This window comes from Arachis ipaensis, chromosome B10, assembly GCF_000816755.2.
Source record: "Arachis ipaensis cultivar K30076 chromosome B10, Araip1.1, whole genome shotgun sequence".
Lineage (NCBI taxonomy): Eukaryota > Viridiplantae > Streptophyta > Magnoliopsida > Fabales > Fabaceae > Arachis > Arachis ipaensis.
Window position 1 is genome coordinate 67,835,066 of NC_029794.2, and position 25,697 is coordinate 67,860,762.

At 39.1% G+C, this 25,697-nt stretch overlaps 1 long non-coding RNA gene across 2 annotated transcripts in view; it reads right to left on the reverse strand.

Moving 5' to 3' along the window:
• Positions 1-4,424, reverse strand: part of LOC107621838 — a 5,748-nt gene extending 1,324 nt beyond the window's left edge. The window contains exons 1-4 of one of the 2 annotated variants that reach the window (XR_002355765.1): positions 4,066-4,424; positions 3,791-3,915; positions 3,626-3,688; positions 325-428 (exon numbers count right to left, since the gene is read on the reverse strand). This is a non-coding gene — a long non-coding RNA (uncharacterized LOC107621838). Of the gene's footprint in view, positions 1-324; positions 429-721; positions 812-3,625; positions 3,689-3,790; positions 3,916-4,065 lie in introns of those variants that run through there. The other variant, XR_001615959.2, reaches the window with a different exon arrangement.

Consider the following 25,697-nt stretch of genomic DNA (forward strand, 5'->3'; position numbering starts at 1 on the left):
TAAAACATAAAACAAAAACATGAAGATCAGACCAAGGCAACAACAAACACCAAAACTATAGTAGATAAAAATAATTTCTATCCTCCGTTCATTTGTTTCTCATTTGAATCACCTCTATGTACCACTCCTCTATACTCCTTTCCTTTTAATTATAGATTCGATTTTTCACTCCTGCTATGTACACCAAATTACTTATAAAACAGTGATAGCCACACTTTCCTTTTATACCTATGAATCCTCCAACCGACCGAAGATGCAAAGCAACTAAATGCTTCCTTTATCTATACCCAGTGCATAGGAAATAATAAGTTATAAAAGTGATACCTTTTAGCTATTGCAAATCTTCAAGTGAGCTTTCTTCTTTTTTTTTTCAACATTGAAAGTTCAGCCTCGTCCTTAGCCAAAGTAGATTTCTCTTCAAAAGTAGTCTATACATTATGTCAGTAGAATCAAAACAAAAATTACTTCCTTGAAAAGCAGAGGACATCAATTTATTAGAAGAGAATAATTAATAGTTTGATCTATTTTATGATGCAGACAACAATTATAAACTAATGTCAAAACAAAAGTAACTGCATCCTAGATAATATGCACTAAAGCTATATATTATATCCTACTCAAACATTTCCACCAAGAATTATAACACACTACTATGAAAGCATTTCCTTAAAAATGATACTTTTACCCAACAATTACATGTGATAACAGGAAACTTTGGTACCTTTTGGTGCCTCCTTTGAACACTGCAATCACGGCTAAGCAAAGTTGTAACATTTCGATACTGGTCAAAATAAGAAAAGTTTTAAAAAATATAAACCAATAATCTAAAGACATAGAAGAAGACCTAAAAATTAGTTAAAATAATCAATTCATTCAAATTCTAAAAATAAAGATAGAAGGAAGGATATATGGTATAGTTAAAACACCAAGTTGAATTAACTGGTACATTCAATGGGATTCAAGTATTATTTTTAAGTTTTCAGGGTCAAGCAAAAGCAATTAGGATCATAAAAGCTGCATTTCCTAAAACCTATTTCTCCTCTGTTTTTAGTACAAAAGCCAAATGAAATATCTAGTTTAGAAATGATGATTTTTTTGAGGCAATAGTGTTATTATGAACTTATATACTGATTCTTCTTCACACTAACAAACACATACTGCATCAGTGTATATGAAGGAACCTATCTCCTTAGCACTTTGAGTACTTATTGTTAAAAGTTCATATACACACACTAAATCCATGCTTTTCCATCATATACATAAATAGATAAATATTGTTGGAATACGTTAGTTTTGAAACTTACTTAAAACTTAAATACAATAATAAAAGAAGTAAGGAAATACCTAACATTATAAATCCTCTTTCCTCAAGGATTTTTCAGCCCTTTTCAAAACTGACTACTTTCTAACCTTAGCTTTAGTTGTCAAAGCAGCAACATTCTTATTTTCCTTTAAGAACATCATAACAATTGTTTCCAAGCCTCAAGAGATGCTTTTGGTGTTAGAACACTCCAACCTCCACTTACACTCGCTGCCAAAATTAATTATCTGATCAACTATGAGAAAAAAAAAAGAAAAAGAGAAGCAGATTAAACAAAAAGACATAATTTTTAAAAAATAATTCAACTTTGGAGATCTATTGAAAGGAAATAAATTTTTACTCCTCTCTAGATGTTTTGCCCATATACCATCAAAAGTGTTTGATATTTTTCATTCTTATAAAATATCCAATAGATATAGCAAATTACGCAGTTATGGAAATTTTTTTGACGTCAATCATAAGCTTCATAGTTCATAATAAGGAAAAATCAAAGGCATTTCGATTTGATCAAGTAATGACAACAATTCTGGGAATGGAAATGGGATTGTCCTTTTCTCAATATTTTAAATGAAGAATGAAATTGTTTCTGAATTTTTTAAAAGAAAGAGCAAAATGGTTCATCAAATTTGTATGAGAGGGCACACTGCACATGTAAGAAAGAAACAAACCATAATACAAAATTAGAGCAAACAAAGGCATAAAAAAAGCAAAGAAGCCCAATAAATCACCACAGAAAATTTCCAAAATCAAATCTTTTTCCTCAAATCAAAATAAACGACACACGACCTTACCTTAATTCAAAAATAACAAAGCACAAATTATCAACACATAAAATCTGAAATTTAAACAAATGGAAAATCATGTTTAAATTTTAAAAAACCAAGCAGAAACAAAGGCCAATGCAACAACTTCTGGAATAACAAAGAATAAAGGGCGAAGATGGGGCAACAAAACCAACTCAAATATAGATTAAAAACTTCATAACTTACGTGACTGACCTGGTTGTGATGAATGGCAGATAGAACCATGGGTGCAGGCCACAATGCAGTCACAGCAGCGGCAAGATCAGAGACAACAACGAATAGGAGTCGCCACTTGAAGCTTCAGCTGCTGCCACAGTATCAGCAGCTGGACCACCAGCAGGAGCAGCTTTCGGAGGACGACCTGGCTTCCTGTTCGAGTGAAGAGAATGCCCAATCTGACACAGCATGGCAACAACCTGGCCCAAACTCATATACGTAGAATATATACTTTAGTTTCATCGCACCGTGTCCACCACCTTCATCGCGTAGAAGCACCCGGTAGAATGCGAGAAAAAAATGAAGGAATGAGAGCAACAAAAATTCAAATGATAGATTCAAAAGCTTTTTTGGGAAATTTTACGCTCAACTAATTTCAAATTTAAAATTTTGTTTGTCATAAAAGCAAGAAAAAAGCTATTGACAATGGCATAATTCGGCCACCCAGAAATAAAATCTAGACGACATAAGCATTAACGCCAAAAGGATGAACAGAGTTTCATGTCAGTAGAAAGTGCCCCATTACTCTCCATACGAAACCAAAAAAAATGTTAGTATCCATCTCCAGCTAGACAAAACAACAATGCCAACATTTATTGAAGATTTTAATTCATTCTGAATTCTAGCTATCATTCTGTTGGAATTATAGAACTTCTGATTACCTACCTATCTTCACTTATGGGTAGTTAAATAAAATAAAATAAAATACCTCCTTGATGAGCTACCCAATTTCCATCCCCTTCCTCTTTAACTCCGAACTAACCCCCAAAACCTTGACATCCCATATGAAGACCCTATCAATAAGAGAAACCTTAAGACAAACTTCAAGTAACTATCTTCTACTTGTAATCACTATCATTACTAAAAGAAAAATGTATATATCTAAATCCCCAATTGCAACATAGATGTCAACAACCCAAGCAATTTGAGATAATAATGTGAATCTTGGTTATAGTTTTAGCAAAACACATTACGGTCAAGTAAAATTATTTATAGTTTTATATTTGTAAATATATATCCACCAAAAAAATTGATAGTGACATTCACAGACGTTGATATGCAATTTTTAATTGCTGGACACAAAGCTAAAGATGCAGAATTTTTCTGCACTCCAAGATAATCAAGTTTTTTTCCATTGCACAAAAATGCAATAAGGAAAAATATAAAATCTTAAATTAAGATATCCCAAATTTGCATGAAAATAATTATAATATAAAAAAATTGAACAACTTTCAATGGTGATAATGATAAACAGGGGGAAAAAGGAACATAGAAAAGGGGTTACCTGAAATTGAAATTGAAGATAGCACCAACTGTTGCTATTTGATTGCTTCTCAATATGAGTTCCCTTCAAAATGGTAAAAAGATTTAAACTTCAGAAATTTCAAAAAATAGGTAATTAAATTCAATAGTTTCATACCTTTAGCAAAGAGAAAATAATAAAGTGTACCTTCAGTTCAAGTTGCTGTTGCTGTTGTTGGATTTGGTGTAAAACTTGAGGTTGGTGTAGAAGGTGCTAGAAGAAAACGCTGCCATTGAAGCCATTGTTGGTTGTCACTTGTTAGAAGAAAAGAGCTGAGAAAATTGAAAGGCTAAGTTTACAGCAAAGCATTATATATTTACAAACAGATCAAAGTGTTGCTCAGAAGAGAAACCCTCAAATCAGAGCTGTAACACATGAGTTAAGGGTACAACGAAAAAAAAAGCAGCTTCTATTGTGCTTACCTGTAACATCCTTTGAGTATTACCGGTTCCTGCTCGGATCCGACGATTTCTTCCAGAAGAAGAGATTAGCATCCCAGTTATCAGTGCCACTAAGGGCGTCACGATCAGGACCACCGAACCCGACACAGTGTTGCCGAGCAACATGCCCAGCACTGACTGAAATGTATGCGAAAAATTGGTGTTCCGAAAATCACGAGCGAGTGTGAGTGAGACGGACCGATTCTCTGTTTCGGTTGTGACCTATGAGCTGAGAATTGAATGGAGAAACAAACAAAATGTGTGCAAAAAAGATATTTAAAGAATAATTTTGAAATTCAAAAATTTTTTGGGAGAAAGATTCCCGCAAAAGCATCTTGTCTTGTCTGAATATAGAACCAAGGAGAGAATTGTTAAATACAATATTTCTCATTCATTAGAAATAAACAGTTGTGAATTTTTCAGAATAACACTTGTCAAACATAGAACTATAACATTTGTCATGTAAAGAACCATGTACTGCTCTCCTATTATATATAGAGAGATTAAATTATGTACAGGATATTATTCGTACGGATTGTGAAAGGAGTTGAGGATTGGCTAGTCTTGATAGTGACGGGTCAGACTCTTAAACACTCCAAGAAAAAAGGCCTATCGGCACACTTTTTTCTTGCCACGCTTTTAAAGCGTGGCCAAAAGTGGTCAATGGCCATGCTTTTATGAGGGTGGCCTCCAATTTGTGATTTGGTCACGTTTTTTTGCCACAACTAACAAAGCATGGCCATATAGAAAAACGGCACGCATTTACAAGGGTGGCCACTAATTTGTGATTTAGGCATGTTTTTTTTTCCACGCTTTAAAAGCATGGCCATAGGGGGAACCGGCACGCTTTAAAAGCGTGGCTAATTTGTCTTCTTATGGTCACATTTTTAAAGTGTGCCCATATGCTGTGTTTATTTAGGCACCTTACAAAAGCGTACCAATAGAGTCCCACCTTGTTTTTTACACACTTAAATTTTAACCTAGAAGATAACTTAGAAGCAAGCCGTCACACCCAGCAAGCTCGTGCGCGTGTACGCAAACCCTCACACCTTTTCATACAGCCGCAGTACCAGCAAGTGCACTGGGAATCAGAAGTTGGTATATAGAGTTGGATGAAGTATGAGGACATGTAACTAATAAAGATATCTAATAGGAATTATATGCTGGGAATAGTAAATAATAGGAATAGAGTTGAGAGTCGGAGTTGCTTTGTTTTTCTGAAGGAACTCTAGTATTACTGTCTTCCTTGCTTGTGAATGATCTTCTTCTGTGGCAGGCTGTAAGTGATCAAAGCCATTGCCCGTGGTCATTGATCTCCTCTACTACAGGTCAAATGCCATTGCCCGTGGTCATTCAATCTGACAGAGGGTGAAGCTCTAGCAAGTCATTCTCTTGGTGATCCTACTCAAAGCACCACGGACAAGGTCGAATCTTCCGGATCTGAGAACGTTGCTTCTTTGGATTCTAGCCTATTGATAAACCACTATTTCATGGTTTATCTTGTGTTTAATTGAGTGGTTTTTATCAAGTCTTCACCCACTTATTCATATGATTTGCATGATTTTACAATCCCTTCCTAGTATTGTCCTATGATTGAAAACTTGCTTCCTAGAGATATTTAATTTGTGTATTTTAATTCTCCTTTATACCATTCGATGTCGTGATCCGTGTGTTAAGTGTTTCAGGCTTTATAGGGCAGGAATGGCTTAGAGAATGGAGAGGAAGCTTGCAAAAATGGAAGGAACACAAGAAACCAAGGAGATGACCAGCGAGCACCGACGCGCATACATGGCTCACGCGAGCGCGCGGAATGGAGAAATTTACAGTGAAGTGTGCGCGTGCCTGACGCGTACGCATGGATTGGAGTCTGCACAAAAGATGCGCACGCGTGGACGACGCGTACGCGTGACAAAGAAATTTTCCAAATGACGCGCACGCGTGACTGACGCGTACGCGTGACCTGCGCAATCTGTAGAATAAACGGAAAATACTGGGGGCAATTTCCGGCCGCGTTCTGACCCAGTTTTCAGCCCAGAAACACAAAATAAAGCCAGCGAACATGCAAAGACTCGACACAACATTCATAATTCACAATTTTAGGTTTTAGATGTAGTTTTAGAGAGAGAGAGGCTCTCTCCTCTCACTTAGGTTTTAGGATTTAGGATTTCTCTTAGCTTTAGGATTTTTCTTCTCAATTTCTGGGTTCGATGTTCCTTTAATTTAGTTTCTCTTCTACTTTTATTTATTCTATGGCTTTAGTTTGTTTATTTTCCTAATTTGATTTATGAACTCTCCATGTTAGATTTGATTTCTTTATTTAATGCAATTTGAGGTATTTCAGATTTATGATTGCTTTCTCCTATTTATGATATAAATAATTTGGATTTTTCCCCTTTTGGCTTGGGTTGAGTAATTGGTGACACTTGAGTTGCCAAACTCAGCTGTTGATTAAAAATTTGGAATTGTTGATTGATTTGGATCCCTCCAAAGCTAGTCTTTCCATAGGAGTTGACTAAGACTTGAAGAATCAAATTGATTAGTCCACTTGACTTTCCTTTATTTAGTAAGGGTTAACTAAGTGGGAGCAATAAACAATTCTCATCACACCTGATAAGCATAACTAGGATGGGATTCCCAGTTCTCATACCTTGCCAAGAGTTTTTATAGTTAGTTTGTTTCCATTGCCATTTACTATTGTTGCTTCTTATCTTAAAAAACCTAAAAAGATACTTTTTCCATAACCAATAATAAACACACCTCCCTGCAATTCCTTGAGAGACGACCCGAGGTTTAAATACTTCGGTTATAAATTTTATTGGGTTTCCTTTAGTGACAAACAATTTTTTTGTATGAAAGGATTCTTTGTTGGTTTAGAAACTATATTTACAACGAGAATTTATTTGCAAAATTCTTTACTGACAGAAAATCCGTCGTCAAAATGGCACCGTTGCTGGGAAATTGCAAACATGTGCCTTATCATTGGTTATTGTAAATATTTGCTTTTTCAATTCTTTGTTAGTGTTTCTAGTTTTAGGAGTTTATTTTCATTAATTTTTGTTTTTATTTTTTTTTGCTACTATGAATTCTCACCCCTCTGGCTTTAAGTTTGGTTCCAATGTTGTTGTAAGGAATGAAAGCTATAACAGGAACATGCATCAATGTCAAAACAATCAAAGATGGAAGGAGCCACGAGGATCTGATCAACCTTTTCGGCAACAACACCTTCCAAGATACCATGGACAACGACCATTCTACAATGCATGCCAAGAAAATAGTTATGGTGGACCTTTTCGTGACAAACCACCTCCACCAAATTACTATGGTCAAGAGCCATTTCGAGGTGCGTACCAAGATGATAGATATGATGGACCCCCTTGTAGTTACCAACAAGCCCCATCATATGCCTATGAACCACCTCCTCAACATAGCTTTGAACCACCATACTCACAAGCCACCTACAACCATTCACCTCCATATGACCCTAACCCTTAACCACCCCAATTTCAATCCAATTACCCCCAAGAACCACCACTTCCATATGCACCTTGTCCATATCCATAGACCCAAGAATCACAGGCTCGCCTCAAGGAAACAGTAGATCAATTTCATGCAACCCTTCATCAACTAGAGAAAGCGATAAATCAATTAGCTTCCTAATGTTCAGACACTAAAGGAACCCCCATGGCTTCATGTGGAGAATCTAATGAAGAACGTAGTATGAAGGAGACACTAGAAACTTAGGTGGACAGTAAGGAGCATGACTTTGTATTGGAACAAGTAGAGGAAGCCAGAATTATTGAAGAGGAAGAAGTGGTCGAAAACCTAGGAGATGCGGAACGTCCATGGGAAAGCCCAGTCATAGAGCCCCCTTCTAAGAAGTTTGAATTTGATGTTGAGGAGGGTGTATAATCTCCAAGGCATATCATGGTTGAAGACTTTGAAGGCAATGATCAAGAGATGGATTCAATCATTGATGAATTCTTATCTACATTTAAATCCTCTCCCACTGGACTTGACATGGAGATTAAAGAAGAAGAAGCACAACCTCCCATGCCCTTGGTGAACAATGAAGAAGAGATCGAATTGGAAGAAAGCTACCAAGAGGAAGAGGTTGAAATTGAAGAAGCTTGCAAGGAGGTGGAAGTTGTCAAGGAAGAGCTCAAGGGAATGGAGCTGGAAATCACCTTGCCAAAGTTGTTGGAGACCTCTCCCCCAAAGCCATTACCATCCATTCCTTCATTCAAGTGGGTAAATCTTTCATCTCTAAGCTTAATTAGCCCACTTGAATATGCTTTGCTTGAGACGGATGGGCAACTTAGAGCTCTTTATGGCTATAAGAGTAAGAGGGAGATGGTTAGTGGTAAGAGTTGTCATGCAAGGTTCAATATGGTTGCATGCTCCAAATTGAAGTATAAGGGTTGGTATAATTCTCAATTGAATGGGTCTAGAAAATTGTTTGGATGTCTCCGTGAGAATTCTGACAGTTTACCACCCAAGTGGAAAAATGATGATCAACAAGAAGACGGGTGCAAAAGCAAGGTTTGGGACCCCATAATTCATTTTGGCAATCAACACTCTTGGGGCCTTGTCACTTGCTTTAACTTGCTTGAAGGATTTACGCAACTAGTGTGGGATCCTGGAGGATATTGGAATTGCAAACATTGGTGGGGATTCCTGGATGAGTTCAAGCACAAGCCGCCATAACAGGGAGCTCATCAAATGTCCAACTTAAGGACTTTAACTAAAAGTGCTAGGTGGGAGACAACCCACCATGGTATGATCATTCTTTTTTAGTCTTAGTTTTATTCTTAGTTTTATTTTATTCTATTTTTCTTAGTGTTCATGCATATAGTCTGTATTTGCATCTGCATTCTGCATATACAAAAATAAAATACACCCGACGTGCTAGCGTTGTTGACGCATCCGCATCATATGTGCATTTAAAACAAGAAGAAAAGAAGCAGAGAGTCACGCGGGAGCGTGGCTGGAGGCGTGCCTTAGGCACAAGCATGCCCACGCGAACATGTCCCTGACGCGTCTGCGTCAATTGAAAAATCAGCCTCCCACACGTGCGCGTCGCCCATGCGCACGTGTGACCCTGCAAAATCGACGTAAATAGGTATATGGCAGAGAGTTATGATGGAGTAGGGCTGGAATGGTGCCGGAAGCACAAGCCATATCACGTGAACGCGTGCCCCACGCATCCACGTCATTTTTTCAAAAAGATGCCATTCACGCGTGCGCGTCACTCACGCGCACGCGTCACCCTTAAATTTTGGCAATGTGCAAACAAAACAGAAAGTTGTGCGTATACGAGGCTGCTCTCGTGCCAATGGCACAGTTCATTTCACGCGAACGCGTGACCCACACGTCCGCATGACTTAAAAATCGCGCCACCCAGGCGAACGCGTGACCCACGCGCACGCGTCGCCTGCGCCGCAGAGCTTATGCAGATCATCGCCAGATATCTTATCTTTTCTTCCCCAATCCTAATCTTTTCTTTTCCTTCCTATTTCTTTCTTCTTCCTTCTTTCTTCTTTATTCCGTCTTAGTTTTTACCTTTTCCCTCCTTCTCTTTCACATTCATTATTAAGGATGGCCACCAAGAAAGGTAAAGAGAAAGCTACTCCTAAACCACCAGCGAGGAAAGGAACAAAAAGAGCACTAACTGCAGAGCCATCTTCAACAGTAGTAAAGCCCTCAACAAAGCAAATCAAGAGGATCATCAAGGTCGATGAAAAAAAAAAGGCATTTCTAGCAGAGGACACTGCGCGGTTCACTAACTGCTACTGTGAGGAGATGTTCCTTATCCTGGCTGAGAGAAACTATAACAATGAGTACCTTCTCATCCTTCCAACCCACAATATTGAATTTGTTGAGCCCCGCATTGAGCAAAGACAATGGGGATTCCTACGGAGACAGCCACGGCAGGTTAACCTTTCATGGGTAGTTGAATTCTACTCCAATTTTCACATGCCAACCATGCAGTCTATCTATGTCCGTCAGAAGTAAGTTCCCATAACTGATGAGGCCATTCAACGAGCTTTAGATCTTCCCCCTGCTCCAGAAGGATGGAACGCATTCCAAGAAGCCTCATTTAAATGCCAAACATACCAATTTAACTGGGACACCATTCTCAGAGTTATAACACAACCTGGCGGCAGATGGATCTATGGAAACCATCGATCTCGACCTAAGAGCATATTGGCTTCAGCACTCACCTTAGAGGCTCGAGTATGGGCACAGATTATGTCCCATTACGTATTTCTGAGCACTCACGAGTCCTCCTTCACTGCAGACATGGCTGATCTACTCTGGTGTATCCTTACAGACTAGCACCTCAATTTACCAAGACACATTCGGCATGCTATGGGACACGTACAGATTGCGGGCAACCTACCTTTTCCCGCCTTGGTTTCAAATCTAGTCTCAGCAGCCAAAGTCTCCTACAAAGCTGGGGACACCAAGGCCATGATTCCACGGAATGATCAGTACGTCCCTAACGGGAAGTATATCAGACCTCCAGTAGCCACTATCAATCGGAGCACAGAACCAGCAGAAGATATCCCTTCTCCTACCACATCACAAGCCCCTTCAACAAACCAACTGCTCCATCAAATAATTAAGAAATTGGATCGGCTTGACCGGCAAGGAAAGCGAAGAGAGCGCCGTAACAAGCACCGATTTACATACCTCAAGGAGCTGCTTGTTGGTAACCATCCACCTAAAGAAAACCCAGACACCCCAGACTCCTCTTCATTTACCAGCATAGGGAGCCATGACGGTCCCGATTGTGGAGATGCTGCTACCAGCCCCCCTTTGTTCCTGACTGATGGCACCGAGGACGGTGCCAAGCTTTAAATGTGGAGAGGTCGGTCAGTACCTGACTTTCGGAGGTAATTTCTCTTTCTTAAACACCAATAAATTATTTTTCTTTTGTTTAGGATAGGATAGATTGCATAGTAATAGGTATTCGCATGCATGTTCTAATTGGTTGAAAAATAATATGTTTCTTTTCAGGACTTTATTTTGAAAAATTTTTGCTAATTTAAATCAGAATTTTTGTGTTAAACTTGTTTGAAGATTGTATTTGGAACATAGTTTAAAGCTAAGAACACACAACTCGTGAGATTTGAGCTTAATTACATGGTTACATTATTTAACCATAAAATTTTTTTATTCTTGTGTGTTTTTCTTCTCTATGATTGTAATCTATATTTTGTTCCATCCTATATGTACAATGTTTAATGTGTTATATGCATACATATGATTGAGGCCATTATTTTATTAGCTCACTTATCCCAAATAGCCTACCCTTCTATTTACCTTTGTTAACCACTTTGAGCCTTTTAATCCCATTTGTTCTATATTTTACCACATCACTAATCTTAAGCAGGAAAATAAGTAATACCCCAAATTGAATCTTTGGTTAGCTTAAGATAGAGATTGTGTATCAATTAAGTATGGGAAAGCCATGGGAACATGGGTTAACAAGGAAATGTGTTATGTTTTTTTTCATTGATGAATTAATTGGGAATTTGGGTACCTACTCATGTGAGACCAGAAAATTAAAAATCCAGGTGCATTGATAATGTTATGTATATTTTTATGCTTCAAAAAAAATATTCAAGTAATTATGTAAGTAAATAAATAAATAAGGGGACAAAATTACCCCAATGTTAAGTCTAATGAAAAATCAATGCATGTGTGATACAAGTTAAGAGAAAAGTTGATGCATGAGTATGTAATGTAAAAGTGAAAATTTTGGGCAACTAGGCATGAATTTAAAAATATGTAGAGTATGTATAGGTGAGAGCTTAGGTTAATCAAGGATTCAATTTATAGCTCACTTAGCCATATATATATCCTCACCTTTACCTTGGCCCCATTACAACCTTAAAAGACCTCATGATGTTTGCATCAGTACATTAAATACTTGTTGATTGGTTAGGTGAAGAACAAAATCAAGAAAGCATGACTAGGAAAGAGTAGAGTGATTACCCTATTGATAAACCACTATTTTATGGTTTAGATTGTGTTTAATTGTGTGGTTTTATCATGATCTTTACCCACTTATTCATATAATTAGCATGCATTTATATTTCCTTCCTAAAATTATTACATGATTGAAAACTTGCTTCCTAGAGACTTTTAATAATGTATTTTAATTCTCCTTTATTCCATTCGATGCCGTGATCTGTGTGTTAAGTGTTTCAGGCTTTTTAGAGCATGAATGAGTTGGAGATTGGAAAGTAAGCTTGCAAAAATGGAAGGAACACAAGAAATTGAGGAGATGATCAGCGAGGAGTGACGTGGCCTCATGGCTCACGCGACCGCGCAAAAGAGAGGAAATCGCAGTGACGCGGCCGCATGGCTCACGCAACCGCGCGGATTGGAATAGCACAAGTGACGCAGAGGCGTGGACGACGCGCCCGCGTGGAAAAGCAAAACGCCGAATGACGCGGCTACATGAATGACGCGATCGCGTGACGTGCGCGATCTGCATAATCTACAGAATTCGCTGGGGGCAATTTTGGGCCCTGTTTTGACCCAGTTTTCGGCCCGGAAAAGCAGACTAGAGCCAGAGGACATGCAGAAACAAAAAACAACATTCATTCTACACAGTTTTTAGTTTTTAGATCTAGTTTTACTCCTCTTCTAGGTTTTCTCTCTACACATTCATAGTTCTTAGGAATTTAATTTCTATTGTTCTTTGCATTGGGATATTGAGAAGAGTTATTACCTCATCAAGACTTCGTCATTCTAGTTCGTTTTCTTTACTTGGCTTTACTCTTCCATGTCCTTTAATTTACTCAATTCTACTATTGGATTATTTTAGAATTTATTAATACAAGAGTTACTTTTATTTTTAATTGATTCCTTTGAGTTTTATTTATCATGTCTTTCTTTAATTCTCTTTTATATGTTATGAATTCCACTTTCACAATGAGCGAGTAGTTCCCTAACTTGATGGGGAGTTGATTGAAAGGAACCCTTGAGTTGGAATGCTCAAAAGAGAAATTGTAATTGGGTTTATTGTTGGATTGCTCTCTAGTCACTAACGCCAGTCCTTCCAAGTAAGCGGATTGGGACTTGTGAATAGAAACAGCATTCCAACTTGTTTGACTTTCCCTAACCTAATAAGGGATAACTAAACAGAACAACCTTCAATTATCAATTAATCTTGAGAGTACTGCAACAAGAATAGGGCTTCCAACTAATCTACTCCCAGTCAAGGCTTTTATTTAAATTACTTAATTTCTCTAATTTAATTTCCTGCTTATTCAACTCAAACTCTTTTTGAAAACCTCTGATTAATAAATTAGCACACCTCTCTGCAACTCGTTGGGAGACGACCTGGGATTCATACTCCCAGTATTTTAATTTTAATTTTTGTAACAACCATTTTTAAATTGATAAGCGGATTTTTGATTGGTTAAGAACTATACTTGCAATGCATATCTTATAACAATTCTTAATTAGCCAATTTCTGTCACGTCAATTTTTGGCGCCGTTGCCGGGGAGTTGCAATAGAGTGCTAAAGTTATTAATTGAAATTTATTTATTTGCATTTTATTTTATCTTGCTACTATGAGCTGCTTGTTTCTTTCGATAGATGACGCGTTCACTTCCTGATCCAAGCTTGCCAGTATTCGATCCTGAGATTGAAAGAACTATTTCATGAATAAGGCAAGCTTGACGTCGGTTAGTCCTCTTAGAGGACGGATCTGAAACGTCATTTAAGGAAGAAACCAGCCCCCGTTCTACTGATTCGGTTGATTTACGTATAGGTGACATGGCAGCACCCAGGAGAGTTACTATCTAGGAGGCTGGAGCCCCTGAGTTTACAATGAAACCGTTTCAAGCGCATCACTCAGCGGTGGCTACAGACTTTGAAATAAAGACCGCACTACTCAATTTGATGCCCAAGTTTCATGGCTTACCTGCTTAAGAGCCTATCAAGCACCTGAGAGATTTTCAAGCAGCCTGTTCTACTGTCAGGCGTGATGGTGCGGATGAAACTTCTATTTTGCTAAAAGCCTTCCGTTCTCTCTTGAGGGAAAGGCGAGAGAGTGGTACTACACTCAACCCGTAGCAACTGTATCCAACTGGGATACACTTAGAAGAGAATTCTTGGAAAAATTTTTTCCAGCTGAAGTTACGGATAAACTAAGGAAAGATATTTCCATGATTGTTCAGGATGAATCCGAGACTCTCTATGAATTCTGGGAGTGCTTCAATAATCTTCTGGAATCTTGCCCCCACCATATGATTGACGAGATAGTGTTACTCGGTTATGTCACACAGGGCATGAGGCCCCAAGATAAGACTACATTGGAAAGTGCTAGCAATGGGTCTATGAAAAAGTACAAGACCACTGATGAGGCATGGCAATTGATCAGCAACTTTGCTGAATCTACTCGAAATCACAGGCAGAAATAAGGCCGTGCAAAAGCCGTTGTAGAAGTATCCTCTAGCAGAGAGACTGCTACTTTAACTTAGAGTATCTGTGAAATGACCAAATTGCTGAAGCAGATGCAATTGAACCAACAACAAGTTCAGCAAGCTCAACCTTCTCCAACACAGCAAAACCAACAGTTAGTCCCACAAAGAGTTTGTGGAATCTGTGCTGATTATAGCATTATACTAATGAATGTCCGCAGCTCCAGCAAGAAGACAACACCGTGGCAGCCACTCATAACTTCTATGACCGCCCCAACCAATGGTACAATCAAGGTGGCAATTACAACCATGGATGGTAGGACAATTCTAACCAAAATTGGAGGGACAATAACAACAGAGGAGGTAGAGACAATCAGAGAAATCAGAGGTGGAATAATAACAACAACAGGCAGCAAAACCAGTACCAGCCTTACAGGGCACCTCACCTGAGGCAATCCCAAGGACCACAGAATAACCAACAGCAGACCTCTCAAAATACTTATCCTTCTTCATCTGCTAATGATGACTTACTACAATCTATTGATCGGAGACAGCAGACCATGGAAAATAACATTAATGCCACTCTAAATGGTCTGAACGCTACTTTGCAAGCTCTTGTTTCACAGATTGGATCAATGAATAACTCCAATAACCAGCCTTTGAGCTCCAGTGGAATTCCCTCTCAACCATTACCCAATCCCAAGGGTGGCATTAATGCCATTACCCTAAGGTCTGGAACCACACTGTAGGAGAGGAACTAGGAGGAGCCAAGCCCACCAGAACACACCTCAGCTGAAGAGGTAGTGGAAATAGAAGATGTTGAAGAGGAAGAGGACATACAGAACATAGCTGAAAAAGAAGAAATTCAGCCACAGACGGAAGCACCATAGGGCACAGACGTTGCAGAAGACACCACTCCCATTCCATTTCCACAACTTGCAAGGAAACCCAGGAAGCAGCTGGAACCTGATCCAAAAATGGTAGAGATATTCAAAAAGGTTGAGGTAACTGTTCCTCTTTTTGATGTTATTCAATAGGTACCTAAATATGCAAAGTTTCTAAAAGATTTATGTATACATAAAGACAAAATTAATGAATTAGAAACTATTCCTTTAGGTAGTTCCATATCTGCTTTAATGGGAGGTTTACCTGAAAAGTGTAGTGACCCAGGTCCTTGTATGGTTAATTGTACTATTGGTGGTGTGATAATTTCTGACTACATGTGTGATTTAGGAGCATGTGTGAGTATAATGCCTTTGTCTATATATGATATTTTGAGGCTCCCTCCCTTAAAAAGGTCGGCAGCTCGTTTTGTGTTAGCGGATAAAAGTATTATTACAGTGGTTGGAGTTGCTGAAGATGTATTAGTGGGCATTAAGGGGTTCACATTCGCCACTGATTTTTATATCCTGGAGATGCCCCAAAATGACTCAGCGAAGCCATCATCAATCCTACTCGAAAGACCATTCCTGAAGACCTCGAAGTTCAAATTAGATGCTTTTGAGGAACATATTCTTTTGAAATAGATGGCCGATTAGTAAGTTTCAATCTGAATGGAGTTATGAAGCACCCTCCGGAGGATCATTCTATCCTCCAGTGTGACATTATAGATGAAACCGTGGCTAAAGTTCACCAGGAGGAATTTGAGGAGAAGTATGTAGGACAAGGTCCAAGTGTGGGGACATTCTCAGAGGACAATGATAGTGCTTTACCATTGTTGCCAGCTCCAGACAATCCAGAGCGTGACCATGTGTAGAAGTTAGAGTTGAAACCCCTCCCTCCACACCTCAAATATGCTTACCTTGATGGCAAGCAAAAGTGTCCAGTTATCATTGCAAGGGAACTCACTTCTCACAAGAAGAGCAGTTACTTAGTGTGCTGAAGAGGCACAAGAAGGCAATTGGGTGGAGTTTGGCAGATATAGTAGGCATCAACCCTCAAGTATGTGAGCACATAATATTTTTAGAAGAGGGAGCAAGACCTGTCCGTCAACCCCAGAGAAGACTGAACCCCACTATCTTAGAGGTTGTCAAGAAGGAAGTGACCAGACTACTGGAGGCAGATATCATCTATCCCATCTCAGACAGTGAATGGGTGAGCCCAGTACAAGTGGTGCCCAAGAAGTTTGGAGTCACTACAGTGAAGAATGAGCATGGAGAGCTCATAGCTACCAGAGTACAGAACGCTTGGAGGGTCTTCATTGATTACAGGCGTCTCAACCAAGCAACTCGTAAAGATCACTATCCTCTTCCATTCATTGATCAAATGCTGGATCGCCTGTCAGGTAAATCACATTATTGTTTTTTAGATGGTTACACAGGTTATTTCCAGATTCATATAGCTCCTGAGGATCAGGAAAAGACCACTTTTACATGTCCTTTTGGGACTTATGCTTACAAGAGAATGCCCTTTGGCTTATGCAATGCACCAGCTACTTTCCAGAGGTGCATGATAAGTCTTTTCTCTGATCTTATTGAGGACTGTATGGAAGTTTTTATGGATGATTTTTGTGTATATGGCGATTTCTTTAGCCTTTGCTTAGATGGATTATCTAGAGTATTAGATAGATGTGTCAGTACAAACCTGGTATTAAATTTTGCAAAATGTCACTTTATGGTTAAACAAAGGATTGTACTAGGACATGTTGTGTCTAATACTGGCATTTCTGTAGATCCAGCAAAGGTGGATGTTATTTCTAGTTTACCTTACCCCTCTTCTGTGTGGGAAGTCCGTTCGTTCCTTCGCCATGCAGGTTTTTACAGGAGATTAATTAAGGACTTCAGTAAGGTAGCACTTCCCTTATGCAGGCTACTGCAGAAAGATATTGAGTTCGAGTTCAGTGAAAATTGCAAACAAGCATTTGATAAGCTGAAGACCGCCCTGACTCAAGCTCCAATTGTGAAAGGACCGGACTGGAGCCAGCCATTCGAAATAATGTGCGACGCTTCCAACCATGCAGTAGGAGCAGCATTGGCTTAGCGTGAAGGTAAGGACCCTTTTGTTATTGCTTATGCGTCTAAAACTCTAGATGCCGCACAGTCCAATTACACTACTACTGAGAAAGAGCTTCTTGCTATTGTTTTTGCTCTGGATAAATTCCGAGCCTGTTTACTTGGTACGAAGGTAGTAGCGTACTCAGACCATGCAGCTCTAAAGTATCTATTAGCTAAAAAGGAGTCCAAACCAAGGCTTATACGTTGGATACTGCTATTACAAGAATTTGATTTAGAAATTAAGGATAGGAGTGGTAACCAGAATTTAGTGGCAGACCACTTGAGTCGCCTTGAGCACATTACAAATGACCTCACTCCTATAGCTAATAATTTCCCATTTGAAAACCTGCAAGCAGTATCTGAGGTAGTCCCTTGGTATGCACCTGTAGCTAATTATCTAGTTAGCCGCACCTTTCCTCCAAACTTTTCTAAGCATCAAAGGGACAAGCTGAAAAGTGAGTCTAAATATTATATACGGGATGACCCATATTTATGGAGATGTGGCGCTGACCAGGTAATTAGACGGTGTGTGCCTCAATCAGAATTCCAGTCCATCTTAGAGGCCTGTCACTCATCTGAGAGTGGAGGACATTTTGGCCCTCAAAGAACAGCTAGAAAAATATTAGACTGTGGATTCTGGTGGCCTACACTTTTTAGAGACGCTGTTGAGTTTTGTAAATCTTGTTTTCCATGCTAAAAATTTGGTAATATATCCAGGAGGGATGAGATGCCTCAACAAATTATGCTTTTCTGTGAAATTTTTTATGTTTGGGGCATTGACTTCATGGGTCCATTTCCAAATTCTAATGGTTATTTTTATATATTGTTAGCTGTGGATTACGTTTCCAAATGGGTGGAAGCAATTCCTACCCACACTGATGATGCTAACATTGTTGTTTCCTTTGTGAGAAACCACATTATTTGTCGCTTTGGATCACCACGAGCAATCGTGAGCGATCAAGGCACCCATTTTTGTAACAGCAGACTAACAGGATTAATGAAGAAGCATTGGATCATTCATAAGGTTGCAATATTATACCATCCTCAGACTAATGGGCAAGCCGAGGTGTTAAACAAAGAAATAAAGGGTATCTTGCAGAAGATAGTCAAACCTCATAGAAGAGACTGGAGCACCAGGCTACAAGATGCACTCTGGGCATACAGAACAGCATACAAAACACCCATTGGGATGAGTCTTTTTCGCTTAGTTTATGGAAAAGCTTGTCATCTCCCTGTTGAAGTAAAGCACAAAGCCTTTTGGGCAGTAAAGGAGTGCAACATGCGAATTGAGAAAGCCGGAGCTGAAAGGAAGTTACAACTGCAAGAACTGGAAAGCCTTCGCCTAGAAGCTTATGAGAACTCAAGACTATAGAAGGAGAAGATGAAGGCTGTACATGATCAGCACATCAAGAGAAAAGAGTTCCAACCTGGGGACTTAGTCCTCCTTTACAAATCTCGACTGAGGCTCATGCCAGGCAAGTTGAGATCAAGATGGGAAGGTCCATACAGAGTAGAGAAGGCCGAACCATACGGAGTTTATCACCTAAGTCATCCTTCAAGCTCTGAACTTATCAAAGTTAATGGACATCGTTTAAAGCTGTACCATGGAGAGAGGATGCAGAAAAACAAGGAGCTCGAGATCTTCCTCTTGGAAGATCCCCACATAGCCGAAGACTGAGCTAGTGGAGTGTCCAACTTACGGACGTTAAAGCAAAGTGCTAGGTGGGAGACAATCCACCATAGTATGATCGTTCTTTTCTTTACTTTTAATTTTCCTATTCAATAACTCTTCTCTTTATTAGTACATTTCGTGCATCTGCATTTACATACTTTTATATAAAAAAAATTAAATATTATTCACGCGACGCGACCGCATCATTTACGCGTCCGCGTCGCAAGGAGACGTGAAAAAATAATAAACGAACAGAGAGTCACGCAGGAGCGTGGCTGGAGGCATGCCAATGGCACAAATCGCCCCACGTGACCGCGTCGCCGACGCGTCCGCGTTGAGTGGGAACATTGGCCTCCCACGCGACCGTGTCACTCACGGGGCCGCGTGCCCTGAAATTCGACGTCAAAAGGGTGCACGACCGAAAGTTGTGCTAGAGTGGTGCTGGATTGGTGCTGAACGCACAATCCTTCCCATGCGGCCGCATGACCGACGCGACCGCGTCATATCCTTCTCATGACCACTCACGCGATCTCATGCCCCACGCGATCGCGTCACCCAATATTTGGCAATTAATGATTTTGAACAGAGAGTTGTGCGAGTGCGAGGCTGCCCTCGCGCCAGTAGCATAAAACGGGTCACGCGACCGCGTGACCGACGCAACCGCGTCAATCAGTTTCAGCGCAAGTCGCGCGACCGCGTGTCCCACGCGACTGCGTCGCTTGCGCCGTACAGCTTCCCTAATTTACCAACTATCTTATCTTTTTCTCCCCAAATTCTATTTTCTCTTTTCCCTCCTTATTCCTTATTTCTTCCTTCTTCCTTCTTCCTTCTTTCTCACCTTCTACTCTCTCTCTCACCCCCATTAACAAAGTTTTCTTTTCTTCTTCTCTCCTTACTTTTCTATTATTCTCCTTATTTTTATATGTTATATTCTTTTCTTTTATTTTTATTCTCATTATCCATATTTTCTTTTTCTTTCTTTTTTTTTCCTTTTTACTTGGTGTTGGAAATTTATTTGAGTCATTATTTCTCATTATATGCTTGTGGATTGTTGTAAAATTGTTTGGCAATTAAAAAAAAGGTTGCTTGCATGTTCACCTTAATACTTTCTATACCTTATCTACCATGCATGCTATGTGTTTGTGAAAAAGCCAATATGGCGTTATGCATTTTTCAACATTATCCTACTATTTAATGCTTGCTTTTTACAAATTCCCTTTACTATTGTATTAATTGAAAATTAATTGTCAATACAAACATGATGATTTATTACGAGTGATGCTTAATCTATGCTACTCATGCCTTTGCCAGCATGCCAATAAACACCTTGCATTCACTTGTCATCATATGCACTAGCTATTTTCCATTGATGACTTTTCACATGTAGTCATGACCATGTGTTAACATCATTTACCTTTTAATGTGCATTCATCACCACCCTTCTCCGTTCTCTCCCTTGCTCTATCTCTTTGAATTTAATTTACTTTCTCTTCCCTTTTTCAGAATGGCCACCAAGAAGGGCAAAGAGAAAGCTACTCCCAAATCAACAGCAAGGAGAAGAACAAAGAGAGCACTAGTGGCAGAGCCTTCTTCAACTGTGGTAAAGCCTCAACAAAGAGACTTAAGAGGATTATAAAGGTTGATGATAAAGAAAAAGCCTTCCCAGCAAAGGACACTGCGCGATTTCCCAATCGCTACTGTGAGCAGATGTTCCCCATCCTGGCAGAAAGGAGTTACAACAATGAATACCTTCTTCTCCTCCCAAACCATATTGCTACATTTGTTGAGCTGCAAATTGCACAAAGACAATGGGTTTCCTACAGAGACAGCCGAGGCAGGTCAATCTTTCTTGGGTAGTAGAGTTCTACTCAAACTTCCACCTGCCAACCTTGGAGTCTGTCTTTGTCCGTCAGAAGCAAGTCCCCATTATAGAAGAGGCCATTCAAAGAGCTCTAGGTCTCCCCCCTTTTCCATAAGGTTTGGACGCCTTTCAAGAAGCCGCACTCAAGCACCAGATGTACCAATTTGACTAGGACGCCGTTCTCAGAGTTATCGCACTACATGGCAGCCGTTGCATCTACGGATACCATCGTACCCGCCCTAACGGAATATTAGCTTCAACACTTACCTTGGAGGCTCGCGTATGGGCACAGATCATGTCCCATTACGTCTTTCTGAGCACTCATGAGTCCTCCTTCACTGCGGACATGGCCGTTCTACTATGGTGCATCCTTACAGACCAGCCTCTGAACCTACCAAGACACATCCGGAATGCCATGGGACACGTACAAATCGCGGGCAACTTACCTTTCCCTGCCTTGGTCTCAAATCTTGTCTCAGCAGCCGGAGTCTCCTTCAGAGCTGGGAACACCAAAGCCATGCTTCAACGGGATGATCAATACGTCCCTAATGGGAAATACATCAGACTTTCAGCAGCCACTACACGCCAGCCTATTGAACTGGCTGCAGACATTCCTCCTTCCACACCACAAGCACCTACAACAACTCAACTGCTCCATCAGATTCTTGAAAGGTTAGATCGACAAGAACAGAAAGGAAAACTAAGGGAGCGCCGTAACGAGCGCCAATTCAAACACCTCAAGGAGCTACTTAAGGGAAAATTCAAGGACTCAGACACCCCAGACTCCAATTCCTTTACCAGCACCGGGAGCCATGATGGTCCCGATTGTGGAGATATTGCTACCAGCCCACCCCTGTTCCTGACAGACGGCACCGAGGACGGTGCAAAGCCTTAAGTGTGGGGAGGTCGGTCAGTACCTGACTTCCGGAGGTAATTTCTCTTCCCTAAACACCAATAAATTAGGATATTTAGTTAGTTTTTCTTTTATAGAATAGGATAAATTTCATAGTAATAGGTTAGTTGCATGCATGTTCTGCTTGATTGAAAAGACAATAAGTTTCTTCTAAGACCCTATCTTTGGAACAAAATTTCACTAATTTTAATCAAAACTTCTATGTTAAATGTGCTTGAAGTTGTATTTGGAACATAATTTTTGAGCTAAAGAACACACAACCTATGAGATTTGAGCTTCTATGCATGGTTATATTATTTAACCATAATTATTTTATTCTTGTGTGTTTACTTCTCTATGATTGTGATATATATTTTGTTCAATCCTATATGTCCAATGTTTATTATATTAATATGTTTGCATATGATTGAGGCCATTAATTGTTTAGCTCATTTATCCAAATTAAGCCTACCCTTTCAATTACCTTTGTTAGCCACTTTGAGCCTTTAAATCCCATTTGTTCTATATTTTACCACATTACTAGCCTTAAGCGGAAAAACAATTATATATCCCAAACTGAATCTTTGGTTAGCTTAAGATAGAATTGTGTGTGCTAATTAAGCATGGGAAATTATGGGAACAAAAGATAATAAGGGAATGTGCCATGATAATATAATGGGAATTTGGATACCTACTCATGTGAAATTATAAGAATTAAAAATCTATGTGCATTGATAAGTTATGTTTATTTTTATGCTTATATAAAAAAAATATTCAATAAACAAATAAGGGGACAAAATTACCCCAATGTTAAGTTAAGAATTCAAGGATCAATGCATGTATGATAAAATTAAAATAAAAAGTTGATACACGAGTATGGAATGTGAAAGAGAAATTCTAGGTAGCTAGGTATGAATTCTAAAGTTATATAGAATATATATATATATATAGGTTATGTTAAAGCTTGGGTTAATTAAAGATTCAGTCTATAAGCTCACTCAGCCATATATGTATCCTTACCATTACCTTGGCCTCATTACAACCTTGAAAAGACCTCATGATATTTGCATTGATATATTAAATGTTGTTGGTTGGTTAGGAGAAGAACAAAAATTAGAGAGCATGATTAGATAAGGATAGAGTGATTACCCTATACACTAGAGAGACTAGAGTATACATACATCATCAGTGAGGGTTCAATGTTTGAAATTCTGTGTTCCCTGCTTTCATGAGCTATCTTCTTGCATTTTTATCTGTTCTTACTGTATAAGAATTGAATTAGTGGAATTCGATTTGTAACTATTTTGAGGAGCTTATTTACTATTGATCAAGTGGACAAGGACCATATAGTTGCATTCACATATATAGGTTGCATTGCATTGCATGAGTTTTACATGTTCCTACTCATTTGTTTTATCTCCTTCAACTAAGCATGAGGACATGCTAATGTTTAAGTGTGGGGAGGTTGATAAACCACTATTTTATGGTTTATATTGTGTTTAATTGTGTGGTTTTATCATGATCTTTACCCACTTATTCATATAATTAGCATGCATTTATATTTCCTTCCTAAAATTATTACATGATTGAACACTTGCTTCCTACATACTTTTAATTATGTATTTTAATTCTCCTTTATTCCATTCGATGTCATGATCTGTGTGTTAAGTGTTTCAGGCTTTATAGGGCATGAATGAGTTGTAGATTGGAAAGGAAGCTTGCAAAAATGGAAGGAACACAAGAAATTGAGGAGATGACCAGCAAGGAGTGACGCGGCCGCATGGCTCACGCAACCGCGCGGATTGGAATAGCACAAGTGACGTGGAGGCGTGGACGACGCGCCCGCATGGAAAAGCAAAACGCCGAATGACGCGGCCGCATGAATGATGCGATCGCGTGACGTGCGCGATCTGCATAATCTGCAGAATTCGCTGGGGGCGATTTTGGGCCCTGTTTTGACCTAGTTTTCGGCCCAGAAAAACAGACTAGAGCCAGAGGACATGCAAAAAGATAAAAAAAACAACATTCATTCTACACAGTTTTTAGTTTTTAGATCTAGTTTTACTCCTCTTCTAGATTTTCTCTCTACACATTCATAGTTCTTAGGATTTTAATTTCTATTGTTCTTTGCATTGGGATATTGAGAAGAGTTATTACCTCATCAAGACTTCGTCATTCTAGTTCGTTTTCTTTACTTGGCTTTACTCTTCCATGTCCTTTAATTTACTCAATTTTACTATTGGATTATTTTAGAATTTATTAATACAAGAGTTACTTTTATTTTTTATTGATTCCTTTGAGTTTTATTTATCATGTCTTTCTTTAATTCTCTTTTATATGTTATGAATTCCATTTTCACAATGAGCGAGTAGTTCCCTAACTTGATGGGGAGTTGATTGAAAGGAACCCTTTAGTTGGAATGCTCAAAAGAGAAATTGTAATTGGGTTTATTGTTGGATTGCTCTCTAGTCACTAACGCCAGTCCTTCCAAGTAAGCGGATTGGGACTTGTGAATAGAAACAGCATTCCAACTTGTTTGACTTTCCCTTACCTAATAAGGGATAAGTAAACAGAACAACCTTCAATTATCAATTAATCTTGAGAGTACTGCAACAAGAATAGGGCTTCCAACTAATCTACTCCAAGTCAAGGCTTTTATTTAAATTACTTAATTTCTCTAATTTAATTTCCTGCTTATTCAACTCAAACTCTTTTTGAAAACCTCTAATTAATAAATTAGCACACCTCTCTGCAACTCGTTGGGAAACGACCTGGGATTCATACTCCTAGTATTTTAATTTTAATTTTTGTAACTACGCTTTTTAAATTGATAAGCGGATTTCTAGTTGGTTAAGAGCTATACTTGCAACGCATATCTTATAACAATTCTTAATTAGCCGATTTCTGTCACGTCACCTATACACTAGAGTGACTAGAGTGCATATACACCATCAGTAAGGGTTCAATGCTTAATTCTAGGTTCCCTACTTTCATGAGCTGTCTTCTTGCAAGTTTTCTTGTTTTTACTGTATGAATTTTAATTAGTGATATTTAATTTATATATGTCTTGAAGAACTTATCTACTTTTAACCAAGTAGGAAAAATCATTTTAGCATATAGTTGCATTCATACATAGGTTGCATTTCATGAGTCTTACTTTTCCCTACTCATTTATTTTATCTCCTTGAGCTTAGCATGAGGACATGCTAATGTTTAAGTGTGGGGAGGTTGATAAACCACTATTTTATGGTTTATCTTGTGTTTAATTGAGTGGTTTTTATCAAGTCTTCACCCACTTATTCATATGATTTGTATGATTTTACAATCCCTTCCTAGTATTGTCCTATGATTGAAAAATTGCTTCCTAGAGATCTTTAATTTGTGTATTTTAATTCTCCGTTATACCATTCGATGCCGTGATCCGTGTGTTAAGTGTTTCAGGCTTTACAGGGCAGGAATGGCTTAGAGAATGGAGAGGAAGCTTGCAAAAATGGAAGGAACACAAGAAAACAAGGAGATGACCAGTGAGCACCGACGCGCACGCATGGCTCACGCGAGCATGCGGAATGGAGAAATTTACAGCAAAGTGTGCGGGTGCCTGACGCGTACGCGTGGATTGGAGTCTGCACAAAAGACACGCACGCGTGGACGACGCGTACGCGTGACAAGGAAATTTTCCAAATGACGCGCACGCGTGACTGACGCGTACGCGTGACCTGTGCGATCTACAGAATTAACAGAAAATGCTGGTGG